The sequence below is a fragment of the Ammospiza caudacuta genome, chromosome 5 (assembly GCF_027887145.1).
Source record: "Ammospiza caudacuta isolate bAmmCau1 chromosome 5, bAmmCau1.pri, whole genome shotgun sequence".
NCBI classification, from domain to species: Eukaryota; Metazoa; Chordata; class Aves; order Passeriformes; family Passerellidae; genus Ammospiza; species Ammospiza caudacuta.
The window spans coordinates 66428305-66441805 of NC_080597.1; the positions used below are offsets into that span (position 1 = coordinate 66428305).

The 13501-nt window shown below is 39.9% G+C and overlaps 1 protein-coding gene across 2 annotated transcripts in view; it reads right to left on the reverse strand.

The window, feature by feature from the left end:
* Window positions 1–13501, reverse strand: part of MAGI2 (membrane associated guanylate kinase, WW and PDZ domain containing 2) — a 704016-nt gene that overhangs the window by 377837 nt on the left and 312678 nt on the right. The window contains exon 1 of one of the 2 annotated variants that reach the window (XM_058806061.1): window positions 8066–8152. The exons of the other annotated variant lie outside the window; for it this stretch is intronic. The gene's annotated coding sequence lies outside the window, so the exon portion shown is untranslated. Of the gene's footprint in view, window positions 1–8065; window positions 8153–13501 lie in introns of those variants that run through there. 2 annotated transcript variants of the gene reach the window in all.

Genomic DNA, 13501 nt, shown 5'->3' on the forward strand with positions numbered 1-13501 from the left:
TGCCAGGCATGACTCATATGCACAGAAATGCCTTTATCATAAATGAAACACATTTTCAGATTTACATGCTGACTTAGCCAAAACTCAAGGCTTTTGACTTTTCAAGTTTTAAAGTATTTCTAATAATGGCAGGAAGGTCTGATGTGCTTGAAGATATAAGGCTCATCACCAAGGCAGCAGTAAGCTCAGTGAAGGCATAACAAACCAATTTTCCTCCATGACTGGGTCACCCTGTACTGAGGTGTAAAGGTCTGGTTACATACACACCACTGAGCATGTATCCATGGGACCAACGCTGGAAATGACATTTCTTCTGCATTGTGTGACCACATAAATATCAATTTGTGCTTTAGAACAAGAATGTCATATCATTTGGAAAACATCCTAGTATCCTGGTGAGTTATACTGGAAACTGGGAGGCATAAAAGAAAAGTATTACCCCACATGGCCTGGTGCTGGAACTCTTTCCCAGTGTGAAAAGCAGGATGCTGGGCCAAATACCCTGCTGTTACTCCAGCTGGGGAAACAAGTTCCATATCAAACATTTAAGATACTTTGCCAGTAATTGTTGTATTTGCTGTTGAGGTGGAATCTGGACTGTCTATCACATATTCTTATTAGAGTGGATGATTCATATACACTAAGCTTTATATACAGAAGTGATTGAAAAACACAGAATACAATAAAAAAAATTCTTGGTAGGAGGTAAGTGTGTTCTCTACCTTCAGGAGCTACCACACCTGATGTGGGCCGAGAACCTGAAATTAAGATCAATGCTTCTCAAAAGCCATGGTCATTTCACTGAGAGACTGCAGGGGCATGTGGGACTTTGCTATTAAAATGAAAGTGGGAAGAAGAAATGAGCAAGACAAGAAAATATTCAAGAGCTGGTCACAGTACAGTGTGCCTCTGCCAAGAACAGTCTGCACCTTATCTCTTGGCAATACAGAGCAACAAAAACTTTTTCCTTGTTTCTCCTAGGGCTACACATCTTTTTCCATGGCCTGCTGCGGCTATTGCCAAGAGCTGTGGCAAAAGAAGCACACTAATATCAAACACTGTAATGCTCAACTAGCAGATAATACTAAAGCACCTATTTTTTCTTGTGCTCTCTCTCCTTTTATTTCTTTCCTGCTTGTTATCATAACTATGCCATGGAGAGTTTTCTTTGAAACATTCTTCGAAACACAATAGACAGCATACATTATTTATCCTAATGGAATAGTGTGCAAGGCACCCCCCATATCTCACTTCCTCTGAATAACTTCAGGCAAGATAAAAACAGGCTGCTTTTTTTTAGTGAGAAAGTAATGAAACCTCACAGAAGGCAATCCTCATGTGGATGAGGTTGCAAAAGTAGGAGCAGGAGATAGAAAACCTAACTTTGTTTTCTCTTGTGCTATTGAGTCATTGGAGGAGTCAGGTGCAGGTACTTACAAATAGCAGGTACTTACAAATAGCCACATACAAATCCAAGAGCAATATATTCAAGACTTGGGAAGGGCCCTGAGAACCTGACTATCCCTACAAAGTTGCTTCTGTTTAAAAATGACTGTGTACTTTCTCAGCTTCCCAATTTATTTTCACTCTTACAAAGGAGTAAACCCCTATGAATTTTTTTTTTTAATTAACTCCACAAATGTAAACTACTACTTGTAGGAGAGAACTGTCAACACTGGGAATTTGACTTCTTTACATATCAGCAATAAGGTATTTTATACAGGTTCCAACATTTAAGGGGCAGAGAGCATTTACCAGTGTAAAGGAACAGTACTGTAAATGCCATTATTCTGTTGGTATGAAAACAGCAGCAAACATGCTTCCTCAGTTTAGTTTTGAATTCTGAGCAGAGCTCGTATTTCACACAGTAATAGTCAGTAACTTCCATGGACAGGGAACATAATTACAGTGTCCTAGCTCCAAATAGCTGAAGGTTGTAAAGGATAATATATAGCACCTGCTGAATCTGCAGAAGGAAAAAACCTAACACAATAAAGAGCTCCCTACTGGCACACTCCTCCTTTTTCAGAAGGACTTTCCAATAGGCACAGGCAGGTGTTTTTTGATGGTTATGTCGCTGCAGTTGGTTCAACAACAGCATTTGATGGCTGCAATGACAGAATGGGAGCATACTATCCCCTCAGTTTTTACAGGTTTTAAACACCAGTCATGCAAAAGCTAGGAAAGTTTGGAGTTACCCTTTCCTTTTGTGCGGCAAATTCCTCCTAGTGCTATCCAAGGGATACCTACCACTCATGCCGTAAGGGTTTCTGGGGTGCAGTGATACTCACATTTCCACAAACTGTTCACTTGTGTTTTACAGAACCTCTTTCTATTGCATCACCTGAACAAGAAGCACCAGAACAGCAGTCTCCTTCTGTCAGTGAAGAGCTGTAGAGCTCTGAAGACAGAGACACACAGGCTTCCAGTCACCCCAGTCAGTTGTGTGATCAAACAGTGAATAACTATGATCTGATCGAGCTCCTTTATTCAGCCATCTGCAATTCTCCCCAAATGTTCTAAATTTATGGAACATTACAGTGGCTGGTGTCATAATAAAGCTTTGCTTTTAGATATTCTTGATCCCAACCATTGACAGAGAACCCTAATTAGTGACAAAGGCACTGTTCCTCACTCCTCTTTGGGTGATGTGCACTGTTAAAATACAAAATACTGGATTGTATCTGACTGCATAGCATTACTGGATGATGCCAAGCTACTTTTCAGAATTTCTTCCAATAAGCTAATTCTGAAGGTGAAAAATCCTCTAATGAAAGGGAACTCTGCCCTGAAGGTCCTGTCCCTGCAGAGGCTCTGCTCACCAATGTTTTATTACAAACATTATCACCTCCTGGATCATCATGGCTTCTGCCATCACAGAGACGAGTACAGCCACTCCAATGTGGCCAATGAGTACAGCCACTCCAACTTTGGCCAACGTCATGAACAATCCTGCAGGTTTAAGCCATGACCTTGGGAGGGGAGACAGATGGAGAGCAGGAGCAGCACAGGAGTGCCAAGGCTTTGTGCTCCCATCAGAACAGGTTTCTCAGCACATGACCAAGTCTGAAGTTACACTCTCCATATCCAATTAGTCTGCTTGAATCAATCCAGACTCTAAGAGTTCCTAAATCTTTACAAACTTCCAAAAATATTTAATTTCTGGTATCTAGGACAGACTTTTATAGCTTCCATCATCTCTGTCATCAGAAAAGCACTCTAGCGGCATTAATTCTTCCCACTGTACTTCACTGCAATTTATTTATTTGACTGGAAAGGAAAGGATAACTGAGAAAGAGAGCTTTTATTGTGATGTGCTCTCTATTGCAATGCTTCTCACATCCATGCCCATTTGTATTCCATCACCTCTGGGTTATGAGCAATTCTGTCAATGGGGATTGTCATGGCTGTAAAGACTTAACTCCTAATACCTTCAGATTAAAATATTTTTCCCAGGCAGTTTTTTTGGTTGTTGTTGTTCATATTTTCATAAGGAATAACAATTAGGGGGTTGAGAGGTTCCGTGATCACCCACTGCAAATCCTATTTGCTTGTTTTCTTTGCCAGGAAAGTCATAAAATGTATTTAACCTGAGCCCCTCTGCAAGATCAGATTTTCTCTCCTAAATGTTCTCTGTCTCATCTCTAAAGTGAAACTTGGCACCAATTTCAGCAGAGGCAGAACAGAGCCGTAAACCCCACTCTCCTTTAGTACCATTCCTATGATCATACAGGTATTCAGGATACAGATTCAGATTATAAAATTGTCCCAAGAAAGCCACCAGCTTTCATTGCTCCCTTCAGCAGTTTGAACCAGGGCAATATTGGCTAAATTCTTCATGGTGTATGTGGCTGATGTTGGGATGAAAAATAATCTCCTTTTTGTTGTAGGAAGACTGATGAGATTGAGAGTATTATGTTCTGCAGGCATCTGGATATGCACCTCTCTATAACCCAGTTCCCAAGCAACAAATACTGATTTCACGTGGACTAAAGACAGACCTGGTAGCAGAAATTGCTTCTCACTGTCCCAGAACATGGAGTTCTGGGGCAGAAGGGAAAAGTCATAGATGGTAAGTGAGCTTAAATCAAAGAAGGTTTACATAAATAAAGAAGTTTGCGGAGAGTCAGAAAAAACATATGAGAGGAGAAATATAAAAAAAAAATTAGAATGGTGACAGGAAATATAATGTCAGGTTTGAAGCATCTTGCATGTTTCCAGGAGAGTTTTCTTTATTTAGTTGAAAAGTCAACTTAACCTTCAAAGGTTAGAGAAAGAACAGACCCAGCCAACTTTCAGTTTACATTTTTCAGCTAACTCTACTATTGATGTTTCGTTTTCTACAAAAAGTAGGCAGTCTAAACATAGGTATGCTCTGTACACAAACACCAAAGGTCACCAAAAGAACCATCTTCCTCTTCATCCCACAGCATAATGTAGTCAGAAAGCAGTTGCTACAGTGATCAGAGAGTTCTCGCTGAAACTTTTATCAGACATGTGGGTCTGAGGTACGCTATATACATTATACATGAGGAAGCAATGACAGAGGAATGGGAATAGAAATAGCTGGGATGTTCTTACAGGGGAAAAAAAAAAAAAAAAGGTAAATTATGCTGACCATACTCTTTTCCTGGCCCTGTGGGCTACAATCAGCTCTGTTATAGTGACATCATTTACAACAAACTTGATTTAAACTGGTTGCATTAGGGCAGCTGGGAATATTATATGGTCTTTAATGTTCTTAAGCTTATTTTGCAGTGAGAGCATGATGGTTTCTGTATAGGCATTTGCTACTGAAATGGGAAATAGGTGGGCTGCTTGATGAGTCTGTCAGCTGGAACACTGGCAATTGCTACTTGGACTGCTTCAATGTAAATAGAATTTTCTCAGATTTCAATACTCTGGGTCTGAGTCTTTTTTCCTGTTAGTATATACTAATCTATCTAATTCTTGTTAATATTTATTTTCATCAAACCAGAAGACAATCCTGACTTTTATGTTTATCATGTGTTTATCCATTCAGGATTCAGGATGTATTTACACAGCTTTCAGAAAGTGATGGTGAGAAATTTTCCTAGTGCCACCATTTTATTTGTGTTTCCCCTCTCCCTTTACAGAGGTCCAGTATGTCAGCATTGCACCACGAGAAAATGTGCATTTCCAAGCAAAGTCCCTGGACAGTTTTCATTTTGTAATGACAATGAAAGTCAAAAGTCATGCTAAATTTCCTAAATCAGATTTTCACTGTTAAATCCCACTTTAAATAATGTTGTAGTTAATAACCACATAATCAATAGACAGTGCCCCTAACTGGATGTGTGTGTTCTTTAGGGTTAAATTTACTAATTTAATTCTTTCTGGAAAGTTTTCTGCCTGTAGTGATCTTTAATCCAGTTTTTCTTAATGTGTAAAGTTCTGAAATATAATTTGTTCCAGTTCAGTACTGGACTCCCATTTTATTCTGATTATGTACAAACACACCTGAAAATCAGCCAGGTTTCATTTACCTTCCAAAACTGCAGCTGCATTCCAGTGCTTTGTAACTATGGCCAGTGTGAATAAGGCACCTGGAATCTTTCTGTCACTCAAAGCTTTTTTAACTCTATTTATTTGAACACCTCCCATTGACATTTCTGCTTGTCTGATGGTTTGCAAGATGTTTGTTTTTCTTTTTCACAATCCCACTGTGCAATTGTGTCACTTTCCATGAAGCAAGTGTTTACTACTGTCAAATTATCTACCTGTACAGAAGGAGCAATGGGATCTGCTCAGTGTTAAAGTTCCTTTTTTGCTCCTTTCTGGCGGTAGTGGAAGCATTTAGGTCTATGAAAATGAATCTCAAAAGACTGCAATAAGTCTGGCAAGTAACATTTGGGGGTTTTATAAGTACTGCATGCAACATGCTTTCTAAGCACCAACAAAAATAGTAGGCACTATTAAGCAGTCACAAAAAACACTGGCCACATTTTCTGGAGAGGATCCATACTACTGACAACTCCTCACAGCTACCCTTCTGCCTCCTACTTGCCCTACTTTAGTGCTGTGGAGCCACCCTATCTGCGGGAACATTTAAAGAAGTGATTTTCACTGGAGTGAAATTCCCATTTGCCCCATGAATCCCCTGGCACAGATCCCTCTGGAGAAACACGGTCCCCTTCCTCTCTGCCCTGCAATACCCCACACATGGACAGGGAGAGGCTGCTCCCAGCTCTGGGCTGCAGCTGCTGCTCAGGAGGGCTGGAGCAGAGCTGCAGAATCACACTGAATGGCCATTCCATGCGGGGCTCCTTCCACCCAGCACACTTGTAGTACAATTAAAGGAGTGCCTCCCCTGCTCCTCCTCTCCCCTCGCTCTTCTAGCATATGAACGTGAACTCCCTTGGATAAACAAATGCTTGTACCCATACATATCCTTCTGGCCTTTAAGGACTTTATTCCAATGCCTTTTGTTAGGATTTTCAGTTTTACCTGCCAGCTGCACTCACCAAAGGCTGGCATTTCTTTTTCACCTGTATCATGGGCGGCACATCATTTAAGACACATGTTTTTCAACCCACTTACCTAATTCCAGCAGAACTGGCAGAAGCTGCTCTATTAGCAGTATTTATACAACACATTTGCAATACACACTTTGTAAAATTATTCCTTTTTTGTAAGCAGTAGTATTGGCACGAGGTTCTGGTTTCAGGTAAAACAACCACTGCCCACTACAGCCCCTCAGCCAGTCACACAGTCAAAGAAAGCAAAGCAAAACAAGCCAGTCAGACATTACCAGAGAGAATGGTGATTATAACAAACAACAATACAAGGGGAAAATGCATGGCTATTCAGAAACTGTCTTTTGGGGACTGAAGAAGAGATCTGGAGCCATTTTTCACTAGGTTCATGAGAAAATGTCAGCACACAGATGCTACTGTACTGTCAGATTGCATCTTAATTTGGCCAAAGGGGACCCAAGCAGGCACCCCTCACAGTCAATTTTAAAGGCCCATTACAAATCTGATTTATTGGTTGCTAAGAGTCTTCCTGCTATAGTCTGCAGATTTTGCATGACATGGAGCTGAAATCCAGTTACAGATAAATGTCTGCTTCTCTGTATGATCTAAATCCATCTGAATTCAGTATTTCTTGGGCATCGGTCAAGCCTCCCCCGGTTTGCCCACCCCCTCTCCTCCTAATACCTTAAGGCAGTTTACTTCAGAATGAAGCAGAGCATTAACCTGTATAAAATTGCTAATTTGTATGTAACTCTCTTGCTGCCATTAAAAAAATAATAAAAGGAATTGCCTTTTGTTCTAAAGAGGCAGGGGAAAAAATCAGGAACAAAAGAAATGCCTCTGCCCAGCAAAAGAAATGAGAAATTGCTGGGATATGTTTTAGATGTTTAGGCATGCTGGTGTTAACAACAACAACCATTCAAATATAAATGCTTATTTGCCCTTGTTCTTTGATATTTAAAAAAATCTGATAGCTTTTTCCTCAAAAAAAGGAAGAAATTCCTTGCCTTCTGTGAAAAGCCAAAGATCATGCCAGTGAAATGCATTTACAATGCTGAAGAAACACCATTCAAACTTGCTCTACTTGAACTGCCCATTGTTACAATTCAGACAATGTACAACAACAAGCACAGCTCAACTTCTAACCATGCCCGCATCACAAGGAATTAAAAGTCAACAGCTCTTCCTATTTCCATAAACTCACCTCCAAAGCCTTCATTTGCAGCTTCTCTGGCAAAAATCTACTAGCATTGGAACAGTCAATTTGTTACAGAGGCATGCAGCTCGTCCTAAAGCCTCGTATTTCGTGAAGGAACTATTCTAAACAAAGACAACGTCAAAAGCTGCACAAGGATCGCTCACAGCAAGTCCAACTCAGCCCAAGTTTGGGTTCAACATCTGTCTGAACACAGCGGTGCCTCCCATTTTCGTTCTGTTCTGTGGGATTAAACCCCATCTAATCTCGTTAAGTGACCCTGAATCAGGTTCCAGCTACACTGCTTTACAAATCCAGAGAGAGAGAGAAAGAAAAAAATCGGCAAGAAAGAGAAGGCAGCGCCTTATCCCACCTTTCCATGGCTCTCAGCCCGTCTGTCTTCGCATGATCTGCAAACCACCTGTACTGGATCCAGCCCATTCTGGGGACGGCAATAATCTCCCCGGCAGACGTAGTCTCAGCTGCGCTTTGATTTTTTCGGCACGAATGTCTAGAATCTTCTGCTTAAGCCAGGCACAGCCGCGCAAGACCCGCAGCTGAGCTCTTTTGTTGTGCCTCTCGGAGGGCTGAGGCAGCGGCGCTCCCGGCGCTCCCTCCGCCCCCGGGCGCGCTCGGCGCCGCCGCCGGCCCCGCAGCCCTGCCCTGCCCGCGCCGCGACCGCTCCGTCCGCCCGTGCAGGGGCAGCTGCGGGCGGCGGTCAGGTGATCTTCCGCTCGGAAACCGAGAGGATGCGCGGGGACCGAGCGCACGGATCCGTGCTGGGATTCAAACTAGCCATTTACATTACAAAGCAGGGAGGGAAATAGGGCTCCGAGGAGATCGTCAGGCATCCTTCTGCTTTCCAGCTCTGCGCTGGCAATCCACACAAGATGTGCAATTCAACTTTTCAGCGGCAATATTCATACATAGTTTGGATACCATGACGCCCCTTAAATATTTAACATTAGGGGCTTATTCCTTAATAAACATAATTGTTTTTAAATGCTATGCTCGTTCTGTATCCCTTTACAGCTTCTTCCCAATTGTACATTTTTTTTTTTACAATACAATATTTAAATATTTATGCTGAAGCCATATTTAATTTCTCATCAGCAAATGGACCATACTCAACTAAAAACAATTATTAGTTCTTTATTCATATTATTATATTGCAATTCAAGTTATCTTTGATGTAAGGGCCATTACAATTAAAACTGACTCTCTGAATTGTATCCAATGGCCCTGCTCCCTGGGACTACCCTGATTAAAGTTACCATACGGTGCAGGGCTTTGGAATTTAGGCTCTAAAAGACTGAAAGAATTCAGATTCTGTGAGAATCCTAGTTATTGCCACGTAATATGGAATGCCCAAATATTGTTGAAACAGTCAGAATTGCCAGCAAACAGTATGTTAGAAGAAAATCTTATAGGAAACACACTGTGAGTCTTGATAAAATACTGCATTTCGAACCCCAGTTTCCATTAAGAAAATTCTATCATGTTTAATGAGACCACAATTTCACTCAAAATATTCCTTATGCATTCATTATAAAATGGTAACAAACGGGAAACACCTGCAAAACTAGGCACAAAGGGGAAAGTAGGCATCCACATTTAATCAGTCTTTCTGAGAAACTAAATGTGTAGATGCAATGTACCACCTATTCCAGAAGAAAACTAAAGCCATTTTCCTATGACAAGGTTGTTAAAGACTCAGGTTAAGACCAGAAAGCCTACTCATCCATCCACCACCCAACAGAGGCACTTCCAGTACTTCCCAATGTTTCCATCAATATAAAAAATAACCATTTACTCATCTTGTATTAACTGTGGGTCTGTCCAGACACCTCAGTTCCTCTGGCACTACACACTAAATGAGATTTCCACCTTTTACTTTCTGTACTATCACTCTTATGATGTAAGCAATTCTTTTGATAAGTACACAAAGGAGCAACCTGGATTTCTTTTAGGACACTGAGGGAAAAGAGTTATATGAGAGATCATAGATTAACTTCACCATATGACTAGGCTATTATTATATCCACTAGATTGATAATAACAACTCTATCTTTCAGAGACTTAGGGTTTTTAACCCTGGCACATCCTTTTCAGTAATGCTCTAGTAAGAGTGCTTCACATCATTCCTATCATAGCCAAAAATTTTGCCACAGTTCATGAAAATTCCCATAACAATTTATATATATATATATATGAGGCATTAATTCAAACCAGTCTTCGTGGGGGAAAAAAAAATAATTAAACTTCTGCTTTTCTACATTTCATTTAATTACATATTGAAAAAAAAATGCCAGAAGTGGGACACTTGTCATGCCTAGGTCAGCACATCCTTGTAGAAAGATATCTAACAACTGCACACCCAACACTAGAACATGTTTAAGATGATCCCAACAATGAAGGCCATAGGAATCAACACAAGACAGGAACAAAAACAACTTCATCTCAGTTGTCTAAGTTTCTGGTTATAGGTGGAATTCTGCAGTTCTTTTGGGCACTCTGTCTAGCCACAGGTAGTTACTCTATTAATAGTTTTTTCCTTTCACTCTCCTGAAGCCATAATATTGCAAGCAAAGTGGTGACATTCACTGGATGCAATGGGTAAAATATGAGAGAGCCAGCTGAGTAAGTCACCTGGAGAGGCTAGAAGGGCCAGACAAGCTACAAGTCTTCAGAACTCAGAATATATATTTGTGTTTTCTAACTTGGATACTGTCGGCCTCTTTATTATTATTATAAAGTCAACATAAAACTTGGTTCTAGCACAAAAATAGGCCTAAACTATCATTGGTGAAAAGGCAAATAGACACAAATTACCCTGCCTGGTACTTAAGAATAGTTACAATAGTGTGTAAATCATGGGACTGCTCAACAAAGTTTCTGATGTAGTCAATTACTGGAATGCAGTTGTGTCGTTCTGCACAGGACTCCCCCTGAATGTGATGAGTTTCTTGATAAGCAAGAGGATCACATCTTATGCACACTTATTACAGTCATCAAAATGTTCACTTTAGCAAAGCTGAGTACAGTAGAGCTCTTCAAAAATGAAATGCTGTGGTCACCCAGCTATTGCAAAGTATGGTTTACAACTCTCAAAAGGAAGCAATTTCCTTTCTAAGAAATAGAGCAGTGATTTTAGGTTTCCAAAGAAAAGCCTTTTGTAATGCCTGGGCTGCCATGCACATTGACAGGAACATTCAGACTTTTCATGTTGATGCTGTAAGTACAGGTCTAATCCACTGGAAGAAACTGGAGGCTAATCTTCCATCTGATGGCTGTAGGTATACATGCATAGGTATGTAAATAATGTGTACAGACATGTACACATAATTAATAAAACCATGTAATAAATATGGATGAAAACCTGTCTCAACCATGCAGATAACAATTATGTTTTGGAAATTATGTGCAGTAATATTTATCAAAATAAAAACCAGTACAGACTGATACTTCACTCAGGAAATAAATACAGGGTTTTTTAATCATTAAGTTTATCTCCTGTAATCTTTAGAGAGGAATTTGAGAGTTTCCCAGAAGAATCACTAGTTTTAAATCATAATCTTTTAAAAATTAGAGCTTTAATTCAAACAACAACACAGACATAATCAAATTATTGAGGCATGACAAAAATAAATTAATGATCTACTTTGTCAGAGAAATAGTCTCAATATTTGCAATGTTAATTTCAAAACAGTAAAAAAATGCATATATCTACATAAAACAACAATAAAAAAATCCCTATTTTAGTTATAATAATATCAGCCTTAAGGCTGGATTTATTCCTAAATGAAGCCATAGAAATAGGTTGCATCTTTTTTACAGTTCATTTATATGCAAGTCAAAAAGGTATATCCTTAAAAATGAAACTGCATTCAATCAGTAAGAAAATGGGTATGTCATGTATTTATGAAGTATTTTTAAATTTGTGGAGCAAACAGGAACAAATGGCTTCTTTTTCCATTAGATGCAGAATTTGCAAGTCTATGTTTCAAAATTAGTGCTAAAGGAAGAAAACAGCTATAACTACATCGATATTATTGATGAATGAAAATAACCAAGTGCACACAAGTTACACACATGCTTTATACAATGGGGCAAACCCCAACAAATATGGCATTTACAGTAGTTTGAGTTACTTCCACCTTTAAAAATATTGTAAATTTTAATCAGGAAATGTAACAATTTTAAGGTAGATTTCATTCGGGTTCTGGCTTTACCTACAGTCCTTTGCCATCACAAGTTAAAGATTACAAAGAAGAAAGTGAAAGAAGGCTGAGATAGAGATGTGGTAAGAATCCAGTTATACTATAAATAAGCCATTTGACACGTGGTCTGTGACTCGTGCTAGAGAAAGCCTCTATAGAAGCCCTTTCCATGGAATGGATTAGTTGTTATATTTTACTTTAAAACAGACAGAAAGAACTGAGAGATTATTAGTTACATTAACACAAGTGTCCTTTGGAATTCATGACCTTTCCTTATCAAATTATTGTGGCACGACAAAAATAAATTTGCTACAAGAAGAGAAGAAATTATGGTAACACTCCCTTCTTTAAAAACCAGGTGAATGATTAAAATAGAAGTAACAAAATTCCTTTGACATTGAGGAGGAAATTCACCATCAAGTCTGCTGGAATGTTCATGCTTTTTTTTCCCTTGTAAGGGGTGTGTTGCACATTGCACAGGATTGCATCCAGATTTTTTTTATTATTTACAGTGAGGGAGATTCCATAACCTCTATGGGTAACCTGTTTGGTCACCTACACATGAAGAAACCTTTCCTTGTGTTCAAGTGGAACTTCCTGTCAGTTTCTGCCCATTGCTCTTTTCCAGTTGCTCAGCACCACCAAAAGGAGCCTGGTCCATGCTGCCGACACCCTCCCTTCAGATACTTGCAGACTTTCTTAGAGTCTCCTCTCAGTCATCTCTTCTCAAGACTGAACAGGCCCAGCTCCCTCAGCTTTTACTTTCCTTTCAGGAGAGATGCTGCAGCCCCCCAGTCTGCACTGAATTGCACCGGGCTCTCTCCAGGAGCACCAGGTCTCTCCTATCCTGAGCAGCCCAGACACAGCACACCAGATTGCCCAGCAGCCTCGTTAGGGCTCAGCAGAGAGGAAGCTTATTCCCTCGTACAAACTTTGCACAGGGTTCAATTAAATTCCATATCCAGAGAAACTTTTACAAAATTACTTTGCCAACCAGTTCTGAGACTTGTGTTTCAAAGAAGACTGAGTGTCTTCATCTAGCTGATAAACACACTAGCCTTAATAACTTTGGCAGAAGCTAGTGGGTAGCAATGGGAGAAAAGTCCCATAAAAACGACTGGTTATTTTTTTGAGGATATTAATTTAACTTTCTTGGGATAGTTCAACTGTTTCTCCTTGAGCTTGTAATATTGCCTGTTCAGGCTCATGATGAGAAGGAGAAGATAATTATAGTCCTCTTCAGACAGTGTGTTCATTAAGTGTGTTATTTTGGATAAGTAAGTTTTTTAATTGGCTTCCAGTGCCTGCCAGTAGGATGGTCTATGGTAGCATTGCAGTGAGGATCTGTGCCCCTACTGCTTTCCCCTGTTGGAATTCAGTACAGTTTAATTGATTTACAATAGGGGTAGCCACAAGATGTCAATTACTGGTTTATTCAGTGTTCACTCTTCTTCCCATGGCACTTGATTGACTCAGCACACTTCTCTTATTACAGGACCTCTTTCCCTCTTCCAGAGAATAGGATGCCACAATCTTTATTAAACAGCAGCTTAATTCACACAACTCTGGTGGCACTGACTGCAAAAATT